This window comes from Staurois parvus, unplaced genomic scaffold (genome assembly GCF_062004578.1).
Source record: "Staurois parvus isolate SC_StPar_1 unplaced genomic scaffold, SC_StPar_1.0 ptg000897l, whole genome shotgun sequence".
NCBI classification, from domain to species: Eukaryota; Metazoa; Chordata; class Amphibia; order Anura; family Ranidae; genus Staurois; species Staurois parvus.
In genome coordinates, this window is record NW_028318693.1 from 1,133,442 (window position 1) to 1,146,629 (window position 13,188).

Genomic DNA, 13,188 nt, shown 5'->3' on the forward strand with positions numbered 1-13,188 from the left:
GGGAAGTATCATGACAAATGAGTGAATGCTTGAGACTATCGCATATCATATATATTTTTTTAAATAAAGAGATCCCTTTGTTAATGAGAAGGCTAGAAATCTAACACAGAGACAAAGAGAATCAGTCCAGCAGGAAGGTTGGGATTGGAAGAGCCCTTTAAAGGTTTCCATTTGATGTTGATCCTAATATTCATATTTCTATTTGGAAGGGATGGTGGGAGATTTCATCAAAAGGTTTAGGAAGTCATAACCCAACCGGTTATGATAAGGTGGGCAAAAAGGAACAGAAAGCCCCCAACTGAACCGATGCATGGCACAATGGAGTCTTTGTAGAACACGAGGTATTCACAATGTCCCATTCAATGCCAAGAACAAGGCAGAATCTTTGCTAGAAAGTGGTGGTTCAGGATACAGAGCGGGGCAGAAGGTATATAGGAAAAAACTGCATGGCTTCACCCACTATCTGAAATGAGGAATAATCCTCCAATTGTTGGTATTGAAAATAACATGAAATATGAGGAAACCTTCTGTTACTGTTAAGCACATTATTATTATTTACAGTATTTATATAACGCTAAAAGGTTTGCTCAGCACTGTACATTGTAGTGGGGGACAGTACATGAGACAATACAGAACAATACAATACACGAGGGACTAAAGGGCCCTGCTCTTTCGAGCTTATAATCTAAGAGCGAGGGGATAGTGGTACAGGAGGAAGTGGCTGTGGGGGATGGAGTGGTAGGAGGAGTGGAGGAGATTGGCTGTTAGGTGAGGGCGGGGTAGGCTTCCCTGAAGAGATGGGTTTTCAGGGTGCGCCTAAAGGTGAGGAGGGTAGGTGACAGTCTGATGGATTGGGGTAGTGAGTTCCAGAGGATGGGGGAAGTCCTGGAGAAGTCCTGCAGTCGGGCGTGGGAGGTGGAGACCAGGGAGCTAGAAAGTAGGAGGTCTTGTGAGGAGCGAAGATTACGGGTTGGGTGGTATTTGGGTATCAGGTCGGTGAGGTAGTTTGGGGCAGCGTTATGAATGACTTTGTATGTGGTTGTTAGTAGTTTGAATTTAATGCGTTGGGCAATCGGGAGCCAGTGGAGGGAATGACAGAGAGGGGTGGCGGATACGGAGAGTTTGGTGAGGTGGATGAGTCTGGCAGCTGAGTTCAGGATAGACTGAAGCGGGGATAGTCTGTGATGAGGTAAGCTGGTGAGAAGGGAGTTGCAGTAGTCCAGACGTGAGATAATAAGGGAGTGAATGAGTTGTTTAGTAGTGTCTCGAGTTAGGAACAGACGTACTTTGGAGATGTTGCGGAGGTGGAGCCTGCATGAGTTTGCCAATGATTGGACATGGGGTTGGAAGGACAGGTTTGAGTCTAGAGTGACACCTAGGACTTTGGCTTGTGGGGTGGGACTGATGGTGGCGTTGTTGGTCGTGATGGAAAGGGTGGAGGGGGCACGGGCTGGGGGGAAAATCAGGAGCTCGATTTTGGAAAGGTTAAATTTGAGGAAATGGAGCAACATCCAGTCTGATATGTCGTTCAGCAGATGGGTGATACGGGCGGAGACTGAAGGGGTGAGGTGAGGGGTGGAGAGGTAAATTTGCGTGTCATCGGCGTAGAGGTGATAGTTGAAGCCATGGGAGTGTATCAGTTTGCCAAGGGAGGAGGTGCAGATGGAAAAGAGAAGGGGCCCAAGGACTGAGCCTTAGGGGACCCCAACAGATAGGGGGAGAGAGAGGGAGGTGGCAGCGTTATAGGTAACGCTGAAGGAGCGTTGGGATAAATAGGAGGAGAGCCAGGAGAGAGCGGACTCTCTGATGCCGAGGGAGTGTAGTTTGTTAAGGAGGAGGGGGTGGTCGACTGTGTCGAAGGCCGCGGAAAGGTCGAGGAGTAAGAGGACTGAGTAGTGACCATTAGCTTTGGTGGTTAGCAGGTCATTAGTGATTTTGAGTAGGGCGGTTTTGGTGGAGTGTAAGGGACGGAAGCCAGACTATAGTGGATCGAGGAGGTTGTTATCAGTGAGTGGGCACATAGGCGATTGTAGACTAATTGCAAACCGATCGGGCATTCAGGAGTCCAACTGAGAGTGGAGGGATGGATGCGGGGAGGAGGGGGGCAGGTATAAGGTTGAGGGGGTTGCAGCGATTTGTGGGGGTAGGAGGGAGCCCAGTGGGTGAGTGAGGTGGTGAAGGACCAGGGTTTGGGGAAATATCCCCAGAGGTTAGGAGTAGAGATGAGCGAATTATTCAAAAATTTGATTCGACTGATTCAGCAAATTCGTGAAAAAATTTTGATTTGAGTCGAATATATTCGCTGCGAATTTAAAAGGGTGTTTCTAGGCTTCAGAGAGCCTTTATATTAGTGCAGAACACTGCACCTTTAATTTAAATGCCCTTGGAGTCTGCTGGGGAAGAGAAATAATACTGTCAGTCAGTATGACATGCAGATGAGTGCCGTTGATCTTAGAATCACCGCACACTTCACTCATTTGGGCAGTCACGGGGCCAAAACCAGAGTGTGGAGCCACAGTGTGGCGGTGGAGGCAGCAGCAATGGGAGGCCATACAGCACCCTATGACAAAATGGAACCCACCAGCAGTGTGAGGAGACCTGAAAGTGGCACATGGCAGAGTGTGGCGATGGAGACAGCAGCAATGGGAGGCCGTACAGGGACCCATGACACACTCTGGACCTGGCAGCAGCATGAGGAGGCAGTACAGGGGCCCATGACAGATTACGGGCCTGGCAGCAGCATGAGGAGTTGGTACGGGGGCCCATGGCAGATTACGGGCCTGGCAGCAGCAATGGGAGGCCGTACAGGGACCCATGACACACTCTGGACCTGGCAGCAGCATGAGGAGGCGGTACAGGGGCCCATGACAGATTACGGGCCTGGCAGCAGCATGAGGAGTCGGTACGGGGGCCCATGACACACTCTGGACCTGGCAGCAGCATGAGGAGGCGGTATAGGGGCGCATGACAGATTACGAGCCTGGCAGCAGCAACTTGGACAGGAGGACGTTCAGCTTCTGCACCGTCGGGTGCGTGCTCGCAAACTGTTGTCTCTTGGAAACGGATTCCAAGAAAGACTGCTGACGGAATCCGTGAAGAGGAGTAGCAGGAGAAGGAGCATCTGAACGAGCGGAATATGCCAACAAGCGACAACAGGGGCCCATGACAGATTACGGGCCTGGCAGCAGCATGAGGAGTCGGTACGGGGGCCCATGGCAGATTACGGGCCTGGCAGCAGCTATGGGAGGCCCGTAATCTGCCAGCACCCTATGACAAAAAATGGAACACACCAGCAGTGTGAGGAGACCTGAAAGTGGCACATGGCAGAGTGTGGCGATGGAGACAGCAGCAATGGGAGGCCGTACAGGGACCCATGAGAGACTGTGGACCTGGCAGCAGCATGAGGAGGCGGTACTGGGGCCCATGGCAGATTACGGGCCTGGCAGCAGCAATGGGAGGCCCGTAATCTGCCAGCACCCTATGACAAAAAATGGAACACACCAGCAGTGTGAGGAGACCTGAAAGTGGCACATGGCAGAGTGTGGCGATGGAGACAGCAGCAATGGGAGGCGGTTCAGGGACCCATGAGACACTGTGGACCTGGCAGCAGCATGAGGAGGCGGTACAGGGGCCCATGGCAGATTAAGGCCTGGCAGCAGCAATGGGAGGCCCGTAATCTGCCAGCACCCTATGACAAAATGGAACCCTGGGCTGGGGCAGGCAGAACCGCCATATCTTTATCACGGTTTTCCCAGGCCACCGAATGGCGACGCTGCATATGCTGACGCAACGCTGTAGTCCCAACATGGGCCCCCTGGCCACGCTTGACTTTCTGGCAACATAGTCGACATACGGCTACGTTTACTTCCTCGGGCGGCTTGACGAAAAATTGCCACACCGCCGAGTAGGAAACTTTGCTCCCGCTACTCCTCACTGGCTGACTGCTACTTCCTCCGTGCACACCGGCACCACTACTGGCCGTGGTGGTAGGCTGCAGTGGAGCTGCTGCTCTACTCCGTGGCCGTTTGCCTCCACTGACACTGCTGCGACCCTGCTGCCTCATGGCAGCAGCAATGGGAGGCCGTACAGGGACCCATGACACACTCTGGACCTGGCAGCAGCATGAGGAGGCGGTACGGGGGCCCATGGCAGATTACGGGCCTGGCAGCAGCAATGGGAGGCCCGTAATCTGCCAGCACCCTATGACAAAAAATGGAACACACCAGCAGTGTGTGAGGAGACCTGAAAGTGGCACATGGCAGAGTGTGGCGATAGAGACAGCAGCAATGGGAGGCCGTACAGGGACCCATGAGACACTGTGGACCTGGCAGCAGCATGAGGAGGCGGTACAGGGGCCCATGGCAGATTAGGGGCCTGGCAGCAGCTATGGGAGGCCCGTAATCTGCCAGCACCCTATGACAAAAAATGGAACACACCAGCAGTGTGTGAGGAGACCTGAAAGTGGCACATGGCAGAGTGTGGCGATGGAGACAGCAGCAATGGGAGGCCGTACAGGGACCCATGAGAGACTCTGGACCTGGCAGCAGCATGAGGAGGTGGTACAGGGGCCCATGGCAGATTAGGGGCCTGGCAGCAGCTATGGGAGGCCCGTAATCTGCCAGCACCCTATGACAAAAAATGGAACACACCAGCAGTGTGAGGAGACCTGAAAGTGGCACATGGCATGACACACTGTGGACCTGGCAGCAGCATGAGGAGGCGGTACAGGGGCCCATGGCAGATTAGGGGCCTGGCAGCAGCTATGGGAGGCCCGTAATCTGCCAGCACCCTATGACAGAAAATGTAACACACCAGCAGTGTGAGGAGACCTGAAAGTGGCACATGGCAGAGTGTGGCGATGGAGACAGTAGCAATGGGAGGCCGTACAGGGACACATGAGAGACTCTGGACCTGGCAGCAGCATGAGGAGGCGGTACAGGGGCCCATGGCAGATTAGGGGCCTGGCAGCAGCTATGGGAGGCCCGTAATCTGCCAGCACCCTATGACAAAAAATTGAACACACCAGCAGTGTGAGGAGACCTGAATGTGGCACATGGCAGAGTGTGGCGATGGAGACAGCAGCAATGGGAGGCCGTACAGGGACCCATGAGAGACTCTGGACCTGGCAGCAGCATGAGGAGGCGGTACAGGGGCCCATGGCAGATTAGGGGCCTGGCAGCAGCTATGGGAGGCCCGTAATCTGCCAGCACCCTATGACAAAAAATTGAACACACCAGCAGTGTGAGGAGACCTGAAAGTGGCACATGACAGAGTGTGGCGATGGAGACAGCAGCAATGGGAGGCCGTACAGGGACCCATGAGAGACTCTGGACCTGGCAGCAGCATGAGGAGGCGGTACAGGGGCCCATGGCAGATTAGGGGCCTGGCAGCAGCTATGGGAGGCCCGTAATCTGCCAGCACCCTATGACAAAAAATTGAACACACCAGCAGTGTGAGGAGACCTGAAAGTGGCACATGGCAGAGTGTGGCGATGGAGACAGCAGCAATGGGAGGCCGTACAGGGACCCATGAGAGACTCTGGACCTGGCAGCAGCATGAGGAGGTGGTACAGGGGCCCATGGCAGATTAGGGGCCTGGCAGCAGCTATGGGAGGCCCGTAATCTGCCAGCACCCTATGACAAAAAATGGAACACACCAGCAGTGTGTGAGGAGACCTGAAAGTGGCACATGGCAGAGTGTGGCGATGGAGACAGCAGCAATGGGAGGCCGTACAGGGACCCATGAGACACTCTGGACCTGGCAGCAGCATGAAGAGGCGGTACAGGGGCCCATGGCAGATTAGGGGCCTGGCAGCAGCTATGGGAGGCCCGTAATCTGCCAGCACCCTATGACAAAAAATGGAACACACCAGCAGTGTGAGGAGACCTGAAAGTGGCACATGTTTGGGGCATGATTCATGGCGGATTTAGTCAGTTGTGTCAGGAACTGGTGGTTTGAAATCCAGACTAATCCACGCCTGATTCATTTTCACAAACGTGAGTCTCTCCACACTTTGGGTGGACAGTCGTGTCCTCCGCGGAGTTACAATACCTCCTGCCGCACTAAACACGCGCTCCGATGCCACGCTACTGGCCGGGCATGACAGCCTTTCAAGGGCAAATTCAGCTAGTTGGGGCCAAAGGTCAAGTTTCGTTGCCCAGTAGTCAAGGGGATTGTCTACCTCGGTTGGCAGGGTGCTGTCCAAGTAGGCCCAAGCCTGTTGTTTGAGGTCCTGCTCCAGGTCCACCTGATGCTGCTGCTGCTGCGGCTGGTTAGTAGTTTCCTCACTGCGCTGGTGAAGAAAGCTACTCATCATCGACTGCAGACTGAGGCAGCCGCTGCTGGTGGAGCTGCCACTGCTCCTACCACCCCACCCCTCCCCTGCTGCCATGGCAGCGGAACGCGAGTGCACAGGGCCCACAGTGTCTGAGGATGGACGTTGGCGCACAAAGGCAGAGACCAACTGACTACATAGGTGGTTTTTATAGTACGTTATTTTGGCCTCCCTCTCAGCAGGTGTGAAAAAGGCCACCATTTTGGAACGGTAGCGAGGGTCCAACAAGGTGGACAGCCAAAAGTCATCCCTCTGTCTGATGGTTATTATTCGGCTGTCGCTACGCAAGCAACCGAGCATGCTATGGGCCATTTGTGCCAAGGAATGCAAGGGACTCCCTGCCTCCATCTCCACAGCATACTGCCACGGTGCGTCTGGGTCCTCTGTCTCCTCCTCCTCCTCCTCTACCAGATGCTCCTGCTCCTCCACTCCTGTCCGCTGAGTGGAAAAACCACCCATTTCACTCAATAATTCCTGAGCACAAATGTCCTCCTCTACCTCCTCCTCTTCTTCCTGTCCTGCCCCCACAGGGGTCATGTGGCGTTGAGATCTGTGAGCCACGTCTACCGCACCCTGACCAGCCATTGTTAACAGCATTTGTTCCAGGACGTGCAACAGAGGAATGACATCGTTCATCCCATAGTCCTGCCGACTCACGAATAGCGTGGCCTCCTCAAAGGGCCTGAGCAAGCGGCAGGTGTCACGCATGAGCTGCCAATGGCTGACATCGAAGTTACACAGGGGAGTACCTTTATCCGCTTGTAACATCAGGAAATCGGTGATGGCCTTTCGCTGTTCGTAAAGGCGGTCTAACATGTGTAGGGTTGAATTCCACCTTGTTGCAACGTCGCAGATCAGGCGATGCTGTGGAATTCCGTTCTGCCGCTGCAGCTCAAGGAGGGTGTACTTTGCGGTGTAGGAATGGCTGAAATGCATGCAAAGTTTACGTGACATTTTAAGGATGTCTAGCAGTGGGATGGTGGATTTTAGGAACCGCTTGACAACCAGATTGAACACGTGAGCCATGCATGGCGCATGGCACAACCTTCCTTGACGCAGAGCAGACACCATGTTCTTTCCGTTGTCGGTCAACATGGTTCCGATTTTCAGTTTGCGCGGAGACAGCCATCTGTCGATTTCTCTGTTCATTACACTCAGAAGTTCCTCCCCTGTGTGACTACGTTCGCCAAGGCATACCAGGTGCAGAACAGCGTGACACCGTTGCGCCCTGCACATGTGATATGCCGGTCGGGTAATGGGACTTGGCACGGGGGTGGCGGCTGAGGACACGAAGGAAGAAGAGGTGGTAGAGGCGGACATCTTTTGTGGACCAAGGACGTGCAAACGTGGAGGCAAAAGCGGCGTGACCTGTCCAAGTTGCTGGTGCGGCGGTGACGGCACCACGTTCACCCAGTGGGCCGTAAATGACATGTACTGTCCCTGACCGTAGTTACAGCTCCACACGTCGGCGCTGCCGTGCACTTTGGCAGAGACCGACATGCTCAAAGACTGGCCCACCATCTCTTCTACATGTGAATGCAGGGCTGGCACTGCCTTTTTGGCAAAGAAATGACGGCTTGGCACTCTCCACCGCGTCGCGGCACAAGCCATCATTTCTCGGAAAGGTGCTGAGTCCACCACTTGGAAAGGGAGGGACTGCAGCACCAGCAACTTGGACAGGAGGACGTTCAGCTTTTGCACCGTCGGGTGCGTGCTCGCAAACTGTTGTCTCTTGGAAACGGATTCCAAGAAAGACTGCTGACGGAATCCGTGAAGAGGAGTAGCAGGAGAAGGAGCATCTGAACGAGCGGAAGATGCCAACGAGCGACAACTCCCCTCAGCAGAGGTTTTGGAGCCTTGACTGGCTGATAGAGGGCGATTGACGTCGGGTGACGGAGCAAGTAACGGAGCGGGTGATGGAGCGGGGGCTGGGGCAGGCAGAACCGCCGTATCTTTATCACGGTTTTCCCAGGCCACCAAATGGCGACGCTGCATATGCTGCCGCAACGCTGTAGTCCCAACATGGGCCCCCTGGCCACGCTTGACTTTCTGGCCACATAGTCGACATACGGCTACGTTTACTTCCTCGGGCGGCTTGACGAAAAATTGCCACACCGCCGAGTAGGAAACTTTGCCCCCGATACTCCTCACTGGCTGACTGCTGCATCCTCCGTGCACACCGGCACCACTACTGGCCGTGGTGGTAGGCTGCAGTGGAGCTGGTGCTCTACTCCGTGGCCGTTTGCCTCCACTGACACTGCTGTGACCCTGCTGCCTCCTGGGCAACCCACCGACTGTTTTGCTCGCTGCCAAGCTGCCACCCTCTTCTCCTGATGATGCGGAAGCAAAAGCCAGATGACGACGAGGCTGCCAAGTGCGATCAGCCTCATCATCATCAATTAGGGTCTCCGCCTCACTACTAGCCCCCTCGGCTGCGTGTGGGTCAGGAGACAGACCTGTCTCTAGACCGGCTACCGAGCCACTCTCCTCGCCACTACTTCTTCGCCTGGCTGCTGAAGAGGCGGATGTCTCCCCCCGTTCCTGACCGCCCTCTGTTAGCTCTTCCTCACTGTACAGTGGGGCTGAGCCCACAGCATGCGATACTTCGCTTGGTGAGGGAACACCAAAGGACAGGGGCAGGTAGAGGACACGTGATTTCAGTGGGCTTGCTCCCGGGCCATGCCAACTAACGGTTGTGTCTGACGTACCCACCGACCGTTGGCTGTAGGTGTCAGAGGTGACCTGGGAAGAGGAAGACGACCGAGCCAACCAATCGATGACGGCAGGGTTGTCGGTGGAGACACGACCGCTGGATGACATCGGGAGCACTGGCCTCTGGCTGCGACTAGTGCTGCCTCGACCCCTTCCTCTGCTGCCACGTCTGCTCGCTCCTAAAACATTGCCTCCTCTGCCACTCCTCTGCATGTTGTCTGACATACTCTTTAATTAAACGATTCTGTGTCCCTGAGTAACAATTCTGTGTCTGTCCCTGAGTAACAATTTTGTGTCTGTCCCTGAGTAACAATTATGTGTCCATGAGTAACAATTCTGAGTCCCTGAGTAACAATTCTGTGTCCCTGAGTAACAATTATGTGTCCCTGAGTAACAATTGATATGCCGGTCGGGTAATGGGACTTGGCACGGGGGTGGCGGCTGAGGACACGAAGGAAGAAGAGGTGGTAGAGGCGGACATCTTTTGTGGACCAAGGACGTGCAAACGTGGAGGCAAAAGCGGCGTGACCTGTCCAAGTTGCTGGTGCGGCGGTGACGGCACCACGTTCACCCAGTGGGCCGTAAATGACATGTACTGTCCCTGACCGTAGTTACAGCTCCACACGTCGGCGCTGCCGTGCACTTTGGCAGAGACCGACATGCTCAAAGACTGGCCCACCATCTCTTCTACATGTGAATGCAGGGCTGGCACTGCCTTTTTGGCAAAGAAATGACGGCTTGGCACTCTCCACCGCGTCGCGGCACAAGCCATCATTTCTCGGAAAGGTGCTGAGTCCACCACTTGGAAAGGGAGGGACTGCAGCACCAGCAACTTGGACAGGAGGACGTTCAGCTTTTGCACCGTCGGGTGCGTGCTCGCAAACTGTTGTCTCTTGGAAACGGATTCCAAGAAAGACTGCTGACGGAATCCGTGAAGAGGAGTAGCAGGAGAAGGAGCATCTGAACGAGCGGAAGATGCCAACGAGCGACAACTCCCCTCAGCAGAGGTTTTGGAGCCTTGACTGGCTGATAGAGGGCGATTGACGTCGGGTGACGGAGCAAGTAACGGAGCGGGTGATGGAGCGGGGGCTGGGGCAGGCAGAACCGCCGTATCTTTATCACGGTTTTCCCAGGCCACCAAATGGCGACGCTGCATATGCTGCCGCAACGCTGTAGTCCCAACATGGGCCCCCTGGCCACGCTTGACTTTCTGGCCACATAGTCGACATACGGCTACGTTTACTTCCTCGGGCGGCTTGACGAAAAATTGCCACACCGCCGAGTAGGAAACTTTGCCCCCGATACTCCTCACTGGCTGACTGCTGCATCCTCCGTGCACACCGGCACCACTACTGGCCGTGGTGGTAGGCTGCAGTGGAGCTGGTGCTCTACTCCGTGGCCGTTTGCCTCCACTGACACTGCTGTGACCCTGCTGCCTCCTGGGCAACCCACCGACTGTTTTGCTCGCTGCCAAGCTGCCACCCTCTTCTCCTGATGATGCGGAAGCAAAAGCCAGATGACGACGAGGCTGCCAAGTGCGATCAGCCTCATCATCATCAATTAGGGTCTCCGCCTCACTACTAGCCCCCTCGGCTGCGTGTGGGTCAGGAGACAGACCTGTCTCTAGACCAGCTACCGAGCCACTCTCCTCGCCACTACTTCTTCGCCTGGCTGCTGAAGAGGCGGATGTCTCCCCCCGTTCCTGACCACCCTCTGTTAGCTCTTCCTCACTGTACAGTGGGGCTGAGCCCACAGCATGCGATACTTCGCTTGGTGAGGGAACACCAAAGGACAGGGGCAGGTAGAGGACACGTGATTTCAGTGGGCTTGCTCCCGGGCCATGCCAACTAACGGTTGTGTCTGACGTACCCACCGACCGTTGGCTGTAGGTGTCAGAGGTGACCTGGGAAGAGGAAGACGACCGAGCCAACCAATCGATGACGGCAGGGTTGTCGGTGGAGACACGACCGCTGGATGACACCGGGAGCACTGGCCTCTGGCTGTGACTAGTGCTGCCTCGACCCCTTCCTCTGCTGCCACGTCTGCTCGCTCCTAAAACATTGCCTCCTCTGCCACTCCTCTGCATGTTGTCTGACATACTCTTTAATTAAACGATTCTGTGTCCCTGAGTAACAATTCTGTGTCTGTCCCTGAGTAACAATTTTGTGTCTGTCCCTGAGTAACAATTATGTGTCCATGAGTAACAATTCTGAGTCCCTGAGTAACAATTCTGTGTCCCTGAGTAACAATTATGTGTCCCTGAGTAACAATTCTGTGTCCCTCAGAAACAATTCTGTGTCCCTCAGTAACAATTATGTGTCTGTCCCTGAGTAACAATTCTGTGTCTGTCGCTGAGTAACAATTATGTGTCCCTCAGTAACAATTCTGTGCCCCTCAGTAACAATTCTGTGTCCCTCAGTAACAATTCTGTGTCTGTCCCTGAGTAACAATTCTGTGTCCCTCAGTAACAATTATGTGTCCCTGAGTAACAATTATGTGTCCCTCAGTAACAATTCTGTGTCCCTCAGTAACAATTCTGTGTCTCTGAGTAACAATTCTGTGTCCATGAGTAACAATTCTGTGTCCCTCAGTAACAATTCTGTGTCCCTCAGTAACAATTATGTGTCCCTCAGTAACAATTCTGTGTCCCGCAGTAACAATTCTGTGTCTGTCCCTAAGTAACAATTCTGTGTCTGTCCCTAAGTAACAATTATGTGGCCCTAAGTAACGTTTCTGTGGCCCTAAGTAACGATTCTGTGGCCCTAAGTAACGTTTCTGTAGCCCTAAGTAACGTTTCTGTGGCCCTAAGTAACGTTTCTGTGGCCCTAAGTAACGGTTCTGTGGCCCTCAGTAACGGTTCTGTGTCCCTCAGTAAAAATTCTGTATCCCTCAGTAACAATTCTGTGTCTGTCCCTGAGTAACAATTCTGTGTCCCTAAGTAACAATTCTGTGTCTGTCCCTGAGTAACAATTATGTGTCCCTAAGTAACGTTTCTGTGGCCCTAAGTAACGGTTCTGTGTCCCTCAGTAACAATTCTGTGTCTGTCCCTAAGTAACAATTCTGTGGCCCTAAGTAACGTTTCTGTGGCCCTAAGTAACGGTTCTGTGTCCCTCAGTAACGATTCTGTGTCTGTCCCTAAGTAACATTTCTGTAGCCCTAAGTAACGTTTCTGTGGCCCTAAGTAACGTTTCTGTGGCCCTAAGTAACGGTTCTGTGTCCCTCTGTAACAATTCTGTGTCCCTCAGTAACAATTCTGTGTCTGTCCCTGAGTAACAATTTTGTGTCCCTAAGTAACGTTTCTGTGGCCCTAAGTAACAGTTCTGTGTCCCTCAGTAACAATTCTGTGTCCCTCAGTAACAATTATGTGTCCCTGAGTAACAATTCTGTGTCTGTCCCTGAGTAACAATTCTGTGTCCCTAAGTAACGTTTCTGTGGCCCTAAGTAGCGGTTCTGTGGCCCTAAGTAACAGTTCTGTGGCCCTCAGTAACAATTCTGTGTCCCTCAGTAACAATTCTGTGTCTGTCCCTAAGTAACAATTCTGTGACCCTAAGTAACGTTTCTGTGGCCCTAAGTAACAATTCTGTGGCCCTCAGTAACAATTATGTGTCCCTCAGTAACAATTATGTGTCCCTCAGTAACAATTATGTGTCTGTCCCTAAGTAACAATTCTGTGTCCCTAAGTAACGTTTCTGTGGCCCTAAGTAACGGTTCTGTGTCCCTCAGTAACAATTCTGTATCCCTCAGTAACAATTCTGTGTCTGTCCCTGAGTAACAATTCTGTGTCCCTAAGTAACGTTTCTGTGGCCCTAAGTAACGTTTCTGTGGCCCTAAGTAACGGTTCTGTGTCCCTCAGTAACAATTCTGTGTCCCTCAGTAACAATTCTGTGTCTGTCCCTGAGTAACAATTTTGTGTCCCTAAGTAACGTTTCTGTGGCCCTAAGTAACAGTTCTGTGTCCCTCAGTAACAATTATGTGTCCCTCAGTAACAATTCTGTGTCCCTCAGTAACAATTCTGTGTCACTGAGTAACAATTCTGTGTCTGTCCCTGAGTAACAATTCTGTGTCCCTAAGTAACGTTTCTGTGGCCCTAAGTAGCGGTTCTGTGGCCCTAAGTAACGGTTCTGTGGCCCTCAGTAACAATT